Source organism: Manis javanica, chromosome 5 (assembly GCF_040802235.1).
Source record: "Manis javanica isolate MJ-LG chromosome 5, MJ_LKY, whole genome shotgun sequence".
Lineage (NCBI taxonomy): Eukaryota > Metazoa > Chordata > Mammalia > Pholidota > Manidae > Manis > Manis javanica.
Genome location: NC_133160.1, coordinates 83,555,702 through 83,574,738, shown reverse-complemented (window position 1 = coordinate 83,574,738; position 19,037 = coordinate 83,555,702). Strand labels below are relative to the sequence as shown.

The following is a 19,037-nucleotide window of genomic DNA, read 5'->3' as shown; positions in this document are numbered from 1 at the left end:
CTGCCCTCATAGAGCTTGTGTTCTTGTAGGGAGTCCAGACAAAAGATAAAAAATGTTTATATGATGTCAGACATTGATAAATGCTACAAATGAAAATCAAGAAAAATTAATGGTCTGTACTATAGTGATGAGAGACGATAAGAAGAGGTTGCTAAACTCCAGAGGTCTGAAAAGGAAAACATGACCTGTATACACTCAACAAACCCTAAAGTCTTAACTTAACCTTGGTTACATTTTTCATTATTTGGCGGTGTTTTAAAATTTTAGTTAAACTGGATAGAAGACAACAAAGGTCTTCAGGCTTCAAAAGCTCTTTGCCTAACCAGCTGAGTAGTGAACAGTTCCCATTAAGCACCACCAGATGGGGCTATTAAGGTTTGATATGTTTTTCGGTAACAGCTGTTAGGGTTTTTTGGGTTGGTTTTGAACTTTTAGATAAGCATAGCTTTACTAAATACAATGAAATACGTTTAAGAAATTTTGCTGGTAAAGTAGCAATGTTTTTTGTGAAAAAAAAATTGTACCTGGTACTAGACCTAAAATACTCTGGGGACACTGAAATGTCACGGCCTGAAAGCCTGCCAAGCGGCACCAGCAGAGGTTAAGTAAATGAGAGAATAAATAATAGACTGGAAACAAACTAGCCTTTGATATTACCACAGGATTCTGCAGGAAGTGGATGGTAAAATGGAATTAGAAGTGTAGAATGATTTAATGGAGACTTAACTCCAGTCAGAGGTAAAGGAAGCATACAAAATCAGCCCAGGGAAGCTGTCATTCTGTGATGAAGAGCCTACAAAGTTGCTGTTGGCCTAATGAGCTGCAGAGCAAGGACTGCCTGTCAGGCGGGGGAGGTGGGGGTGGGGGTGGGAGGGGGGAATGGCTAGACCCCTGTACCTCTGTCTTGTCAGGTCTTTGATTTGACCTGGGGCCACCTCGAGATTAATGTGATCTTGCTTAGAAAGCTAAGGTGAACCCTAACATAGCTAATGTGGGTAAAATTGCAGTATTTCCAGAATATCTCTCCTGACCTTAGCCATCTCCATATCAATAGGTGATTACACAGGGGTGGGAAGCGAGGGCACACCTGGACTGGAGAGGTTTGTTCAGGTCCCTTTTTGCAATCAGATTGTGAGAGACATGAGTGAGCAGAAGTGGACAACTGCTTGTAAACAATAAATGATTTCTCCCACTTTATTTATCCCTTTTCCTGGTTTCAGCTTCAAAGGTAATTGCCCCAGGCTGTGAACATATTTTACCCCCAAGTTACAGCTAACAACTGGAGGCCATCAGCTAGTCCCACTCTGCAGCTAAGCAGAGCTGAGTCCTTCAGGGGGATCTGAGCATCATATCTAACACAGATTTATTTTTTAAAAAAAAAGCCTTCATAGGAAAAAAATTAGATGAAAGCCCATACACATCTTGCTTATTTATAAGAAAGATTGTACTACACGATTGTCTTTAATGTTTATTTTAATTGGGAAATTGAGGTAACAGGTTCTCAGTAAATAGTACATTCGTGAACTGTTAAGCTGGAATAAAGGGTATTTTCCCATTTTTTCAGTAAGTAAACAGACTCATTTTTGCTACAGAGCTTGAACTAGAACCCAGGTCTTCTGCATAGCAGACTAAGTGTGTTCATTTTGTGCTGCTACTTTCTGGTACAGAAGATCAGTTGTTGAAAAGAGAATTAAGCATACACTTATTTATAAAAGACATCATGCCAGATGCTGGGTTACATCAGTGAGCAAGAAAAATACAACTCTTGTTCATGTGGAATTTATAATCTAGTGAATATACACAAATGGCCGATTTTCTTGCTATAGGAGCATCTGAGAGGAGTGCCAAAACCCAGATTTGGAATGAGGGATGGTTTCAAATTTTTGTTGGGATGATGGGATACTAATCTGCTCAAAGTTTCAAGTACAAATATACTTTTTCTAAAATTTATTTTCTTTTTCCTTGTTTTACTTATGTACGAAGACTTTAAGTTACAAGTGAGAGAAAAATCATTGAAGCTATATCTTCAGCAAAGAATAATTTGTTGGAATATTAGAGTGTCATGATACACAAGACAGATTCTGCTCTGCTCAGCATTAGGAGTATCAGACCAGAGAATATGGTACTATAAGGACTCCATTGTTTATTTTTGACATAGTCTATGAGTGTGCTTCATGTTTTCTCTTCATAAAATTGGTTACTGCTATTACTCTAGTTCAGAGTAGTGGGAATCATGGTGCCAACCTATTTTGATCATTACATTTGACAGCTTCAGCCACTCTAGAGGAAATTCCTTGATTCAATAATTCTTAAGGGCCCTCCTTGAATAAAAACTTCTCTCTTCCCTCATCATTAGCCATCCTTCCCTACCCCATCCCCAGCCCTAATGCACCCAGTTGTCTAACTACCTCTTTACAAGATTACCCAAAGTCCAGTTGTTATCAGGTTTATGAGATTTAGTTAACATAATTTGTTATAAAGTATGCGAGACAATTCAAGTCCTAACCTCATTATCCATGATGAGGTGTCCTCTCACTTCTGTTGAATCTGCCAGTGATGGGGATCTTTTTACCTTTCAAGGCAGTCCATTTTCAGATATTTTTGTCTTTTAGAAAGCTATTTTCCATTTTGCTTTAGTTCATTGGTTTTAGGTCCACCCCTTGTGTCTGTATCTAGGCATATTTAACCATACTACATAATGACAGCCAGCATTTGAAATATTAAAACCCTTTGATGAGGCTCCATTTTTTAAGGCTTACCATTTCTAGCTTTTCAAGCTCAGAAATGGGGTATGGCTCCTTTCTGATCCTTCTCCCACTGCCTCTAGGATGTCTGTTTTCCTTTAAAAATAAGTTCTCCAACAGATTATGGACTGCTTTTGATATAGTCATTTTGGTGGCTACACACTTCTCATAAACTATTTTTTTATAAGCTATACTAATAATATCAGGGTTTCAGCAATTGTTACTATTGATATAGATGGACAATACCATGAGTTACTAGGTGCTCAGACTCGGGATCAATCAGATTTGGATTCCTATTCCAGGTCTGCCAATTGCCAGCTGTGTCACCATGGACCGCTTTCTTAGATTCTCTGAGCCTCATTTTCTTCTTAGTAAAGTGGAGATAATATGTACCTCATCGGGATGTTCTGAGAATTAGATGAGATAACCCATAAATTCTGGAACATATTAGGTACTCCAGAAATGTTTTGTACTTGCCTTTAGTTATTTTTTCCCTTTACACTCTGTAGTTTTATTTAATGCATGATTATACATTCTCTCCTGGGGATGGGAGTTGTGGAAACATGCACACACAGGCATGTGTGATAAATATAGTTGAAGCATGGAATATCTGCTTTTATTTTTATGTCTATTTAAAACAATGTTTTCATGATTTATGTTGTAGCCATTGCAATGTGGAAACAGTTTCTACTCAGCATGTAGCATGACACCAGCACTCCACTGAAGGCCAAGGACCTGCCTTTGGTTAATGGATGGCATCTCCTCTCCATAAAGTCCACCTCTTCTGATGGCTCCTGTCAAGGATGAATCTTCACACATGCCTTTACATGCTTATGTTGGCAATTCCTCGTCCTCAGAAAAGGAGTTTTCTCTTGAGAGCAGAGTGTAGGCGCCAATCTAAACAGAGCATTCAAGTCTTGACTAGGTTAATAGGTTGGAAGAGTTGTAATTCAGAGTCCCAGAACTGCCATGCTACTTTAAACAAGATGGCAGGAAATTATTTAACAATTTTAAGCCCACATAGCAAAAGTACTGTATGCTTTCACATGACACTGGATATTTGCCTAACATATTTCAACTTTTAAGAGTGCCCTCATCATCAATTATCTCATTTAATCCTAACGAGAATGCCCAACCATCTTCCAGGCCTCTTTGTTTCATATAAAGAAAGAGCAGGCTGAGTGGACAAAGGCAGGCACCCTGCTAGGGACCCTTACAAACAATTCAGTCTAGTAGGTAGTATTGTCTCTATTTCTTGGGGATCAGCTGGGATTGAGCTGAAGCGAGCCTAGCTATAAATCCCTGTACTTTCTACTAGGACATCATACACTTTTTGTCCTATTTTCTCCTTTACTGTTTAAAACTCAGTCTTCCCCATGCTGTTAGAGGTCAGGATACTGGTTACTTTGAGAAGTGGCGGAAGTGACCAGAAAGGGACATGAGAGCTTTGGGGTTTGCTGGTAATGTTTCTTGATCTGGGCACTACTTAGACGGGTGTGTACACTTGAGGAAAATGCATTGAACTGTACACTTAGGATTTGTGTGCTTTATGAATTTTATATTGCAATAAAAAGTTTTTCTTAAACTAGTTTTTCTTTTGAAAGTGAGAGCTCTTTCCTTATCCCCAGAATCTGACACGCTTGTTTGATGTAGTGGACAAGGTGAGCCATGTGTGTTTCGCTTATTTACAATGGATGAATAAAATCCAAATACACAGAATCAAGGGAAAGTATTACTTATTCTAAGAGTGTTGCTTAATCTTTTGGGTCATAGACCAATTGGGATTTGATTAAAATTACAAAAAGGGTAATAAAGCATATAGATTCTGTATCAGGAACTGTGCTAAACTATATATATCATTTCCTTTCATCTGTACCACGACACTGTGAGGTGGACGTAATTATTCTGATTTTATGGATGTGGGAACCAAACCTCAGAGATGTAAGCAACTCAACCAAGATGACACACTAAAGAATGTTTAAGAGTCAAAAACCCCAATTTTTCTGCCTCCCAAACCCACCCCCTGAACTACTGCACTTTGCTCTTCTCCAGACACTCTTGAAAAAAGAATGAAAAAATGCAGTCTTCTCTTTCCTCTTCTCCTCTCCAGAACGTGCACACACATGATTTTGCCTGTTATTTTGGGAAGTTCATGAACCTCTTGGAGCTCATCATCCGTGGACACGATTAAAGAACTCTCAGGTTGAAAAAAAATGACAGGAAATTTTTTCGAAAGTGACTGGACTATGGAAAACCTCAGATCATTAATGAAGTTATGGTTTTGATGTCTTACATTCCTTTGACCCCTCTATAAAGCTTGATGCATGTCATTTTTCATATTAACATTTTATTATATGATATGTAATATATTCAAAGGAATATACAAAACAGGCATGTAAATTGGAAGCACAGCAAGATGAATAACGTCCTGTAAACCCATATATAAGAATTAAAATATTACCAATACCATTGAGTCTCTTTGTATTCTACTCTTATCCATTCCCCTGCCTTCCTTTAGACATTCACTGCTCTGAATTTTGTGTTTATCACCTCTTTGCTCTTTAAAAAATAGTGTTACCACATTTGCATGACTATTTAATATATTTTTAGTCTTGCTGGCTCTTGAGTTACTGCTTAACACGTAGATAATTTAAAGTTGTGTGTGGTATCTTTCCCTAGGATCATAGCTTTAAAATACATTTTCCATTTTGCAAAATTTGATGGTCATATCTTTCTGGTGAATTGAAGTTTTCCTCCCTATGTAGTGATCCTCTTCAGATTTGAAAGTAATATTGTTTCTCAAAGTCTATGTAGTCTCATGTTAATGCAGCTAACTCAACTCTCTGCAGGTTAGAGTTTGCCGTGCATTTTTTTCCATAATTTTCTTTCAACCTTTCTTTGTTCTTTTGTTTTAGGGGTGTCTGTTATGTGTATCAGGAAGCTTTACTTATTTCTGCTGCACTCTGACAATCTTTGTCTTTATATGAGTGAGTAGTCTATTTTCAGGAATTGTGATTACTACATTTTTGGACTTTCTGTATTTCCTTACTGTACTACTTGTCTTACTTTTTCAGTGCTTCTTTTTCTTCCTCTCTCACCTTTTTTTGGATTGATAGAATTTTTTTTTAATCCTTAAAGGGCAGATTTCAGTTTTCAAAGATGGCTGCAACAATAGCTTTTGCCCCACTTGTTGTACACAGAGGGACCTTGCCATTCCCTGTCAAATGATGGAGATGATTCCTTTAGCATTTGCAGCTTGGTCAGACTGGTGACTACTTTGATTGACAGAAGATGGCAGAAGTGCCAGGCACAGGTTTTCACTGACCCAGCAGCTTCTGTTTCCTTCTCCTTCCATTTTGGGCTTCCTGTTGCGTGCCCACTGTTAGGCTCTAGGTAGGTGACCCTTCATCCTCACCGTGCATTGTGATTCACAACTTAGGGATGAAGGACATTAAGACAGAAAGGTAAATATCTCAACCAAGAAACAGCTAATAGGGATGGAAACTTGCTTCGAACATTAGTTTGATTCCAAGCCCAACCTCCCATTTTACCTTTTTTCCCTGAGAAGAGCAGGTAGCGATTTTAAACCAGAAAGAATCTTCAATATGTGATTTATTTCACTTTATCAGATTTCATACCTTCTGTCTCACAGTCAGTATTTTTCAAACTAACTGTATGTGAACTATGACTTTGACAAATTATTTTACTTTATTTCTTCTTGTTAGGAATATGCCAGTGCTGTAATAATCTTCATTTTTTAAATAAATGGATTGGATCAGATGATCTGTAATGCTTCTTTCACCTTTTTTATTTCTTTTATCTTTCCTAATATTCTGACACATAGGTTTTCTAATTAGTATCCTCAGGGCTATGAACGAATTCCATTTGACCAGCAGATGGAGCTCTTGGTAACTGAATAAGAAGAATTCTCTTGCACACTTTCTAGGTGCCAGGCCTAGGCCTAAACCCGACCCTGCCACTGCTTCAGATTAATGTAATTATGTTCTCAGGCCTATTTCAAATTATAGTTTTCATAAGTGGTATAGGTTCCAAAGGAGCACTTGGCTTAAAATTGGATTAAGTGATTAGTGACACATCTCCCAAAGCTTAAGGGCCATGATTTGAGGTCCAGAGTACAGTGACTCTAGGAGTCCGCGAGTCGTTTGTGAAGGAGCTGGTATGTCTGCTCTTCTGCAGCCTCAAATATACCCCAGAACTCAGGGGCAGGGAACTATCTTGTTAAAGATGATGTGATCACAAATAGGATACAGAAGCCATGGGATTCCAATAATATTTTTGATTTATACATAAATTTTTAATACCTAATATCTTTCATCTGTAAGTGGATACTAATACTAGTATCTTTTTTTCTAGGTACCAACTAAATGATGGTTCAAAACAAGACACAGAAAAATCCAGATGTTTCTGAAACTTTGTTTTCCCTTTGTTCCTCGAAAAGTTCTCTTATGATTTTCCAATATGAATTATTATTAATTTGTAAACAGCCACATTCAGTTATAAGGTGGTGGTCATATTGTACTTTAACATTTTTAAGTAAGAGATGTCTCAAGACAGGAGCTGCATTTAAGCTGGCAATACCACTTAAAACCTCAACAATCAAATGAAAGATCAGCCAAATATTTAAATAACTTCTCAAAGGTAGACCAGGACAAAGTTACTATTACTACAAATTCTTCTACTTACTAAGCTGGGACATGTCACATGCATCCCCTCATGCAAGATCATGTCCCCCCCTCGTATAAGCACCTGTTCCCTGAGGTGCCCAGAGGTGGAGTAACCAACCAGATTCACAATAAGCTCGTCATGTGTCTGGGTGTCCTCTGGCCTGTGACACTGCTGTCAGCACTTTGAGAAGAACAGACCAACATACCAGAAAAGGCAGGATATGGACCGTACCTCTGGGTCTTCTGGGTCTAGTATGTGCAGGTCTGCTTTTCCTTTCTCTCTCCCTTCCCTCCAACTCCCCGCATGTCACATAACCTGGTTGTTACTAAAATAAAACTCTAATAAGGAAATTGCCCATGTATTAAGAAGGTTTCTTGTTTTGCTTGCCATTCAAATTTATCTAGGATCTCTTCTTCTGAGCAGGTTAATCAGGGTTTCTGAACAGACAGGGAATAAACAAGAGAGAGAAAAGTGCTGATTTACTAGTCAGTACAGCACTGGATTCTCTAGGGATTTTAACCCTTTAAATTCCTAATTCTTGTGCTTGAGAGTATTTTCTTTTATTATTGAAAGCTTTGTTTTTCAAGAAAGTGTAGGTATTAAAAGTACTTAATGTATATTGAGAGCTTACTGTGCTCCGGGCATTGTTCTAAGCTCTCTTCATATATTAACTTACTGCATCCTCACAACAATGCTATGAGGTAGTGCTATTAGGTCCATTTTGTAGATGAGGAAACTGAGGCTTAGAGAGGTCAAGTCACTTGCCGAAGGTTGCACGGATCTTAGCTGGTGGACCCACAGTCTGGATCCAGAGCTTCTGCTCTTAACCACCATGAAGGGGGTCCAGGACAGTGTCTTCATTTGGCCTCAAAGGATTATGAACCTTTTAATGCTTATAAGAGTCAACTAGATTGGAAATTGCTTGAGTTCAGGATCTGATTCTGTTTCTTATTCATTTCTTTACAGATTTCCTGCACCACAGCTCTTGCTGTGTATTTATGTTCACCTGTGGTAGCACTAATTACATTTTATCAGTTTATTCTCACTCATTTACATCGAGAAATGTACAAGGAACTTAGCATGTCATAGGAGCTTGGTTTATGATAGGGAACTTAATAGAAATAACTTTGGGAGAATGCTTTAAAGTTAACAAAGTATATGTACATTGTACCACTTATTACTAATTGCAGATATTTAGCACAGCCTTCATTTTGTTGGAATTTAGAAAACCATATTTTTATACAATCTTTCTTTGAAAGTATGTTTATTTCTACACAAATTTTATGCACCAGATTATACATATGTACCTTACTTCTTTTTCATAATGTAGCTTCTGCATTTCATTTGACTAAATTCAGGCATGAAAACAGAATAAATCCAGTAATTTTCTCACATAGATGGTTCATGGCTTTAGCAATGAGGTGAGCTATTAAGGACTTAGAAAAATGGAAAATGAAAGCACTTCTATTAAACTAGAAGGAGATTCCCATGACAGAGGTAGTTGGTGATCTTGGATTATAAACCAAAAACTTAAATGTAGAACTGAAAATTTGGGAACACAACTGCAATCCAGGGGGTCCTGGTGTAATCACTGAAGAGCTGTTCACTTGTACTGTGGCTGGTCTGTGGGTGGATCATCCTGGACCATGAAAAAGAAAACCCTCTAAACCAGTTGGCAAAATTTCTCCTGACCTGTCCAGGACAGAAGAAACCACTGGCCAGTAGACTTGATTATTTTGGCCTGTTTGGCAAGAGGATTTCAAATGAGGAGAAAGTACTTCAAATTTGCGAGACATTTTTAGGATCACCTAATCACTGTAAAATCTTCTCCATCTCACACTATCCCAACTACATCTATGTGTTCATCATTACAACCCCAAATATTTCCAAGCTAAATATTTGCATTTCATTTAAAATAGTATACTTGAGCACAGCTTTGTCCTGTCCAGGAAACAGTTAGTTTTCTAATTTCTTCCATATCGCATGACAAGTAAGGTAACAGATGGTTTATTCTATGTGACTAGTGTCAAGGGCACTAAGTTGGAATAGTATTTCAAATCTTAACAGGGCTGTTTCAATAAGCACAGTACTAACCTGGAGACTAGAACTGGAACCCTCTTGGATTTTCCCTCCCGATCTCTTAAGGTACTAATGCTCTCTTGGGATTTCGGTTTCTTGAGGGCTGGCTTTATTCCCCTTGCTAGTACTTTAAGCTCCTTGAAGCAGAACCCGTTCTCTCACACACTCCATGGCACATAGCATAATGCTATACACATTGGAGAGGTTCAATAAATCTTCTGTATAACTTGCTCTTTTTATTTGTTCATATTTTCACTTTTATTATGGAAATTTTAAACATAGGCGAAAGAAGAGCGAACAATATAATAAGCCTCACCTCACCCACTGCTCAGCTTCACCTGTTCGGAACTCATGGCCAGTCTTGGTTCATTGACGCCCACCCCACACCCCAGCTCCCATCCCAGATCAATTTGATGTGAATTCCAGATAATGAGATATATGTTTGTTGGTAAGCAAATTTTTTTGAATATATAAATGTATTTGAATATAGCTATTAGACCAGAATTACATACAGCATTCGTTTCAGATTGCATAAGCATCAGTCACACTTCGGAAGTAGTGAAAGGTAAGTGGTATTAAGTCTAGCTCAGGATCATTATGATCCTATTTAAACTCTATCACTACTCTTCTCTTGACATGTTTATTTGTGACAAAAATATTCCTGCATAGCTATTAACACTTTTCGGCTCCAGCCACTTCTGTTCTTTGAAGGTTTTATGTTGACTGAGACATGCCTGAAGGTTCGTCCTGAAACTGTCGTGGCCTGGCAGTTCCAACAGGTGGCGAGTGACACAAGCCTGACACTCTTCAATCAGCACACCATGGTGGGGTTTATGACCAGTTGATGGTTCATCTTTTGGAAAAACACGAATCAGCTGTCAAAAAGGTCCTCTTTGCACAATAGTTCCTATTACAGCCCATTGGGTGAGCACTGCGCAGGACCACCTGTTTCAGGTTTCTGACCCGCACCCGGTCAGCGGAGGCTCCCAGGCTGCACGGGGCTTGGTGCGCTGGGCCGGGAATGGCCGCTGAGCCCCTGTGTTTGACGTGGTGCCGCCATGCTGCTCCCCCTGCCGGCGGGGGTTGCAAGGTGCGCTGATGATGATCGTAAATAGCATCAGTTCCAAGGGGAACAAGTTTTACTTTTCTTTTTTAAACCACGTCTGAGTGTGACTCAGGTAGGCAGGGGGTGAAAGGAAGTTCCCCCTTCCAGAGTGCCCGGGCAGTGTGCCGAGGGGCAGTAGGCACAGTGGCAGAGCCTGAGCATGCTGGCGGCCGTCTGAGTTTTAACCTGGCCTCAGCAGCCGAAGTACTGTGTGACCTTGAGCTATTTACTTGGCCCCTCAGTGCCTCAGCTTTCTTACCTGAAATAAGAGGTAATCATAGTACCCGTGTTATAGGTTGTTAGGGGATTAAATTATTTATTCGACAAATATTTAAAGAATGCTATTAATGTCAAGATATTCTTCCAGACACTGGTGATGTAACAGTAAACACCATAAAGATCCTGTTCTTACGGGGATTATATTCTAGAGGAGGAGACATGTCCAAACAAATAAACATAACATCATGTATATAGACAAATGTTATGATGGAAAATGAATCAGAGTAAGGGAATGGAGGTGAAAGGAGTTCACACGGTAAAGCTCTCAGTGAGCACTAGGTGTTATTACTGCATCCCTTAATCTAGGTCCAAAGGCACAGCCAGCCCTTAGCTTAGGAGGGAGTGATCTTAGCTTCGGAGGAAGGCAACCATCATTCATGTCAAATGGTGACAATGTACTTGGCTTTGTGTTCACTTTTAAATCCTTCAAATAGTTCTATGAGTTGGTGTTTTAAGCCCAGGTTTTAAGAAGCTAACACTGAAAAGGATAAGGAACTTCTTTGTCTACTTCATGCATATTCGAAGCTTTTGGAGTTTCTTCTACATGCTGTTCCTCAAGGGTGCTGTTTTTCATGCAGTGGTTCAAAAAGATGAAAAAGTTTGAAACTATGTGTACCGGACAGGCCATTTGGTCTGTCACTTACTTCTCCCCTCCTGAGATAATTGATCACAGGCAGTTCTTTAAGCCCAGGTCTCCATGTCCTGAATCTTGTAGCTTGGCAGCCCTGATCTCTGCAGATCCACAGATGCTCCCCAGACACTGATTAGTGACCTGTATCATGACTAACAGAAATGATATGCATTAGACTGTGGGAAATGATGGAATCAGAGTTTAAACGATGGCTGGCTGCAGCAGGAGAGGCAGCTAAAGCCTTAATAAAATTCACAGAAGAAGGCAGAGGGGAGGGGAAAGGAAGAGGTGACAGAGCAGAGGTAACTAGATGACCGCGACTCGGGAACCCCAGGACTGCCAGGTTGGCGTGGCATTCCGAGGGACTCACAAGGCCGATTATTTGACTGCCAAGACAGCTTCCCGTCCTCATTTCTCTTTGGAACTTTACAATAACTCCCTATTAACTGAAGCTGAAAGAGACAAATGTCGTGTAGATGCTGATCTACACACAGCTGTGTGTATGTCCTCTGTAGAGCCATGAGCAGGTAGAGGAGGTAAAGCACTGAGCAGGAAACATGTCATTCTCTCATCCTCTTTGTTGGAGATCAGGACAAACTCTGGGATATCTGGTTCAGTGAGGAATACCTGGAGTATTGATTTTCTGTATTATAATACCTGGTGCATCTGGTACCTTTAGGAATCTGAAAAAATATCCAATGCTGAGATGTGCTAGGTTCTCACACCCCCACAAAGACCTAGGTTTGTAGTTTCAGTCACAGCTCTTGCAAACCGCTCCAGAGCCTTTCAAAGGCAAGCTTGGGGTGACTGAGGGATGGTTCAGCTGTGGGAGAGCAGTCAGGTCAGAGCTCCTGGCACTGCCTTCTCCTGGCTGCATAGGCCATTTGCAACTGAAATGACGATGAGGGAGGGGTAATAGGTCAGAGCCCATGTTGCCTATTTCAGGTCTGGAAAGCAGTAAGACTGGCTTGGAAAGTGGAGGAAATAAGTTGCAAGACACAATTCATTCACTTGACATGTGTTCATATTAGGTCCTGCTGAGAGACAGGGTGGCCTCACTCACTGAACACACCTGGCGAGGGCAGTTACCCTCTCAGAGCTTTGGCTCCCCCAGCAAGGGAGAGAGTTAAACTTGGGCAAAGCCAGTCCCTAAGATCACAGCTCTGCTAGTTTGTGGATCCAAGATGGAAGACCTACCCAGTAGGCACCTTGGATTGCTTTATCCTACAGTCCTTTACTCAGTCTGATGATCACAACAGATGGGAATTTCTGCAGATAGATCAAGTGACATGAATATGAAACATATAAAATTTTATAAAGAATTAAGTTATTATTTTTATTGAAGTATAACTGACACCCAATACCTTATTAGTTTCATGTATATATCATGGTGATTCAGTATTTTTAAACATAAAAAATGATCCCCACTCTAAGTCTAGTTACCATCTGTCACCACATAAAGTTATTATTGTTGACTCTATCCCCTTGTTGTCCATGACATCTCCATGACCTATTTATAACTGGAAGCTTGTACATCTTAAAATCAAGCCATTTCTAACTGGAGTACTCTTCACCCTCCAGTCAAGCAGGACATGGCTTTGTGTCATGTCAGGTGAAGCAGAGATCACTGTGGGTGGGGAAAATCTCCTGAAGTTATTCTGACTATAATGCACTTTCCTTTTTCAGCAAACACCTTATCATCCTTCAAAGCTCATTTCTCCTCACAGACTTCATTGCTCCCTGTTCAAGTGTTCCCATGAACCTTTGTCCATTACTGGGCTTGTGGCGTGGTGTTGAATTATTCTTTATGTCTCCCTCCTGCTCTAGACTTTGATTTCCTTAAAGGAAAGGACTGGGACTTATTTATTTTTGCATCCATTATACTGTACCTGGAAGCTTATAACTCTATAAACATTTATGGAACAATGAATGATATATTACTTAAATGTTTATACTCAGGCTGATACTGAGAGACAAATGAGAGGAGCAGAAAATCATAATACAGCCAGTTCCATAGGAGTTTAAGTTTGAATAGAAATCTTCACCAGCTGGATTTGGGAACAGGACTAAGAGGCAAAAGCCAAGAAATGAGATCTGATAACTTAGCAGAATATTGAAAAAGGGCAAAATCCTATTTGCCTCTGTTAATTAGTTCATAGTGATAAGCTTGACAAACCCCTTCTGGTGGACAGCCAGTCCTCTCTGGGCACCTACTAAGCTTCTGCAGAGATTATTGTCAGCCCGTGCTGCTGTAGGGTTGAGGTGAGGGTCATCCAGTCAGATGTTTCATCAACACCAGGACGGGCCCCCAGAATGGTCTAGTCCATAGCAAAAAGGTGAATTGATACTAATGTTTGATTTTTATTTTGCTAACAATTTACCAAGCACAATGAACTTTTCTGTTTCATTCATAATTTTTTCAGCAAATATTTATATTGAATGCTTATTATTTTCCAAACATTGTTCTAGACACTGAATGACACAGTACACAAAATAGACAAAAAAAAAAAACCCTACCTTTATGGAGTTTACCTTCTAGTGTTAGAAGACAGATGATAAACAAATGAGTGAGGTATGGGTGGATATAAGAAATGATGAGAGAGAAAAAAAGCAGAAAATGGAGTATGAATTTGGGGGTGCTTTCAATTTTGGACTGGATGGTCAATGAAGGCTTTACTGAGATGGTAATACCTAAGTAAGGCAGTAAAGAAAAGAGGGAGCTAGTGGTGAGGTGATTTGGGGGTAAGTATAAAGGCCCTGTGGTCACAGTGGGCCTAGTGAGTTGAAGGGATCAGTAAGAAGGCCTGCATGGCTACAGTTGAGTAAACAAGGGGGAAAGCAGTAGGAGAGAGAAGAGCTTAGGAAGGTAACATAGGATCACATCACGCTGAACCTGGTAGGATATAGTAAGGACTTTGCTTTTATTTAAAATGGGGTGGGAGGCCAATGGAATGTTTTAAGCAGATGATTCAACTTGACATTTTTTATTGAATTATAGCTGAAGTATAGTTGATATACAATACTATATTGGTTTCAGGTGTACAACACAGTGATTCAATAGTTATCCACATTACTAAATGCTCCAACAAGCATTGTTATGCTCTATCAACATATAGTAATACTGCAATATTATTGACTATATTTATCATGCTATAGTTTCATCCCTGTGACTAATTTATATTATAATTGAGATTTTGTTTCTCTTTATCCTCTTCACCTATCTCACCCACCCACCCCAACCCCTTCCCCATGGTAACCACCGGTCTTTTTCAGTGTCTATGAGTCTATTTCTGTTTTGTTCATTTGTTTTGTTTTGTTTAGATTCCACATGTAAGTAAATTCTATGGCATTTGTCTTTCTCCACCTGGCTTATTTCACTAAGCATAATAGCCTCTAGGTCCATCCATGTTGTTGCAAATGGCATGAGTTCTTTCTCTTTTTTATGGCTGAATAATATTTCATTGCATTTAAGTGTACCACATCTTCTTTATCTATTCATCTTTTGATGGACACTTAGGTTGCTTCCATAGCTTCACTATTTTAAAAAACGTGGGAATAGACATAGGAGTGCATCTATCTTTTCAAATCAGTGATTTTCCTCATCCCAGAAGTGGAATTGATGGGTCATGTGGTATTTCTATTTTTCAACTTGACATCTTTTAATGGGATCAGTTTGCCTGCTGTGATGAGAATAGGCTGTAGGAGCATGACAGGGTGACCAGTTATGAGGCAAGTTGAAAAAATATAGGTGAGAGATGACAGTAGCTTGGACAAGGCTTGTGGCAGCTAGGGTGGGGCTAGCAGTTATATATGTCAAAGGCAGAACAAATGGGGATACTGAGAATGAGCAGCTAGAAGAGACAGAGGAAAACCAGGCTAGGGGGATGTCCTGGAAGCCAAGCAAAGAAATATTTCAAAGAGAGAGTGAGCTATTGGGTCCCATGCCCTGCTTGGTCACGTGAGATGTGGACTGATAAATGATCAGTAGGCTTAGCAATGTGGAGGTGACTGATGACCCTGAGACGAACAGTTTGAGAACTGGTTGGGGTGAGGGAGGGGTGTTGGAACTGGAGAAGAGAGACTGGACCAGGGCACATGCAAAGCTTTCAAGGGTTTTTGACAAAAAAGGATGGAGAGATTGAGTATTAACTGAAGGGACAGGTGGGATTTAAAAAGTTACTTTAAGATGGGCAAATTAGCAATATACTTATATGCTGATGGGAATAATTCAGTAGAGAGAGAAAAATGAATTATACAAATGACAGAGAGAATAGTGGTGCACTGTCCTAAAGTAGGTGAGAGCAGGTGGCCTTAGCTAGGAGCACAGACAGTTCATCCATCCTCAGAAAGTGGGGAGAAGGCAGGACGTGTGGCAATGGGAGACTGTGGAAGTTCTCTTCTGAGCACTTCAATTTCCTCCACAAAGCCAAAAGCAAGATTGCTCACTGGATTAGGATGGAGGAAGAGTTAGAAATTTAAGGGAGAGGAGATGACATGAAACAGCCCTTTCGTGGCCAAAGGAGGAATTCTCTACATGTTAGGAAGTATATAAAATGGAACAAGTTGTCAATGGAGAGATTTAAGTATACATGGGATAACATTTATCATGATGTCTTAAGTGTAATTCAACTATTAGATTGAAGATGGAGTGAGGGTTAAATGTTCCTTTCTCAAGTCTTCAGTGTTTATTCTTTTAGAAACTTACGTTTGGAAGGATTTTTTAGAATTATATATAAAATTGCTGATATGGTATAAAAATATAAGTATGTGTACATATAAATACAAACAAGTATTTGTATTTGTAAATATATATTCTAATTTATATAAGACTTTAAGAATTCCATCTTATGAAAATATCAATAAAATGTTTAACAAAACCCTAAAGATGAAAGAAAGAGTTCACTAAAATCTGAAAAATTAAAATTAAGAATTCTTATCTAATAGTCTGAGGAGAATGTCTGCTATTTTATAAGCATTGAAAGTCCTCAGTAATCTTGCAATAATGATATTCATACACTCTCAGCACTCAAAGAACTGCTGGGAAATTGTCTCATTAACCTTTATAATACCCCTGTGGGGTCAGCAGGAATTTGATGAGATTTCCATTCTCCATGGTGGGCAAAAGGAGACAGGGAGGTTTGGAGAAAATTGTAGACATAGCTCAAATATAAACAAATCTCGTGTCGACTCCTCTGAGAGTCATCAGTTTAGGGCAGAAGAATGAATTAAAGTCTGTTAATCACCTTCAGATGAACCAATCATGTTTAACTTGCATCATAGATCTCAAGAGTAGAAAATCATGTTGGAAGAAACAATGGAGGAAGAAAAGAAAAATCAATCGAGCACTTTCAATTTGGGTCTTTTAAACTGTCTCCAGTCACAGGTGTTAGAGAAACAAGGACTCATTAGAGAGTGCAAGAAGTATATGAATAAAATGAATACTCTGAACAGAAACAGGAATTCTAAGGCCTTTAACTTGAGAAAGGAATGAGAATAAGGTGAAAAAAGAATCTTATGTGAGGTGTATAAAGGAAGGAAAAGGAAAAAGCTCTGATATTTTGAAATTTGGGAAAGCTGAACTGATTATAAACCATGGGATCTAGAACTGGTGTGTGTGTGTGTGTTGGGGGTGAGGCAGGTGACAGAAAGACTGATAATCTTCTAAAAATGGTATTCCTAATTTGACTCCAAAATGGCCTGAATAATAAGCAACAGCTAATGCTTACTGAGAATTTACCATTTTCCAGGCACTCTTCTTGGTACTTTATGTGCATTAATTTAATCTTTTTTGCATACCTCTGAGGTAAATACTACTATTATACTCATTTTACCTATCAGTAAATTCTGTCGTGGAGATAAAGTAACTGCCCAAAGTTAGCCATTACCTGGCACAGCCTCATAATCCAATTGAGCAATTTACTATGTACCTGCCATGATGAGCAACTACATATTAGGCCCATCATAAATACCTGATGAATAAATGAATGAATGAACCAGTGGATAAATGACCCAGCAGGATCCAAGTCAAGGTGGGACCCAGGCAATATTCAAAGTCCCCGAAGTCCTAGTTGAGGAGATCTGCCCTCTGTTTGCTCATTCTTTCTTGTGTGGCACTTCCTTTGGGACTCTCCTTATGAGTCCCCATTGCTTTCATCCTGTTCCCAACTCCTTAGGTCTTTCTTTCACTCACTGAAAAACCCTCTTTCTCTCAGAGTTTAAGCTCTATGACCCACCGACACCCTCAACCATCTTCCTATTCTCTCCTTAGCTGAAAATCAATACCATTAATGATTTAATCCTTAACACCTGAAGTCAAAACTTGCCCACCAGGAACAATTCTCACTTGGCGAGGAAAGGAGGCAAAAATGGAGTCCCTGGAAATGTATCTTCAGCTATGTCTTTCTTAGGGGTCCTCTTTTGAAGGTGTTAAACCCACTAGGTCATCAGGCTTACACCCTTTGAATGAGGAAAGCTTTGATGAATACCTTGTATGTAGAAAACCTGCAAGGTAAGTGTGGAAACTCCAAGCTTCCATAGGTAGAGAACTTGCCAAGACAACAGCCCCAAATTGATACACATAGATATCTTTTTGATACACACAAGATATCTGTGCTATCCTTTTTTGCACATCTCTGAAAATTATAATAGCAATGATTTGTTGATTGCCTGCTGTGGCCCAGTAAGTCATTCTCACAGCTTCTGTGAGGGACAAGAAGATGGGCTCAAGGAGTTACCAGGACCAACAATAAATAAGTGGAGAGGCCAGGATTCTCCCTAACTCCAAAACTGGTGCTTGTATGTCAGCCCTATAACCCCCCTCCTACTTTCTCCTGGTGATGAAGGTGCAAAAACACATAGCCCCAGGCTCTCCACCGCCTCCCCGGGAGCCCTTCACCACAACTGCTCTTCACAAAGCAGTGAGAGCTCCACTTACTTGTTGGAGTAATTACAACATTTATTTTATGGAAGCTCTTCTAAGTCCCATAGGTCCTGGGGAGAGACACAGTCATGCTCTGGAGTTCACGCAGGGTGCTTGCCCTGGCCCCATTGTCACCTCTGGTCACTGAAGTGACCCTGGGCAAACCACTGGAATGCTTCCCTTCTCAGACCATACCACCTGGGTGCTGGGAATGATGAGAAAGTCGGCATTTGCACAAACACACCAGCATCTTCCTGAACTTTGAATTTTAATTTAGAGAGGTTTCTTTCTGTTTATCCTTTCCCCTCATTCATTCACCAGACCAGGAACTTTATAAACACGGTTTTTTTTTATGTTGGTCTCAGATGCTATTGAGTTGTTATCTTGTTCCATCTACTGAGTTTCAAATTCCCCTTAAGGTAAGCTCCACACTGACAGGGACCATTTCTTTCTTGGTCATGCTGCGTGCCCAGAGCCTAAATCTGTGTCTGGTATAGGGTGGAAGTTCAATAAATGTTTGCCAAATGAATGAATAGGTCAATCTCCAACTAAATAGAATAAAAATAGCAAGTTTCCTTAAGCCCCTGGCCCTAG

The 19,037-nt window shown here is 39.6% G+C and overlaps 1 protein-coding gene across 1 annotated transcript in view; it reads right to left on the bottom strand.

The window, feature by feature from the left end:
• Window positions 1–9,910: 9,910 nt before the first annotated feature.
• The window catches only part of ETNPPL (ethanolamine-phosphate phospho-lyase), a 65,916-nt gene continuing 56,789 nt past the window's right edge, over window positions 9,911–19,037 (bottom strand). Inside the window, exon 15 of the transcript XR_012131630.1 lies at window positions 9,911–11,676. The gene's annotated coding sequence lies outside the window, so the exon portion shown is untranslated. The remainder of the gene's footprint in view (window positions 11,677–19,037) is intronic.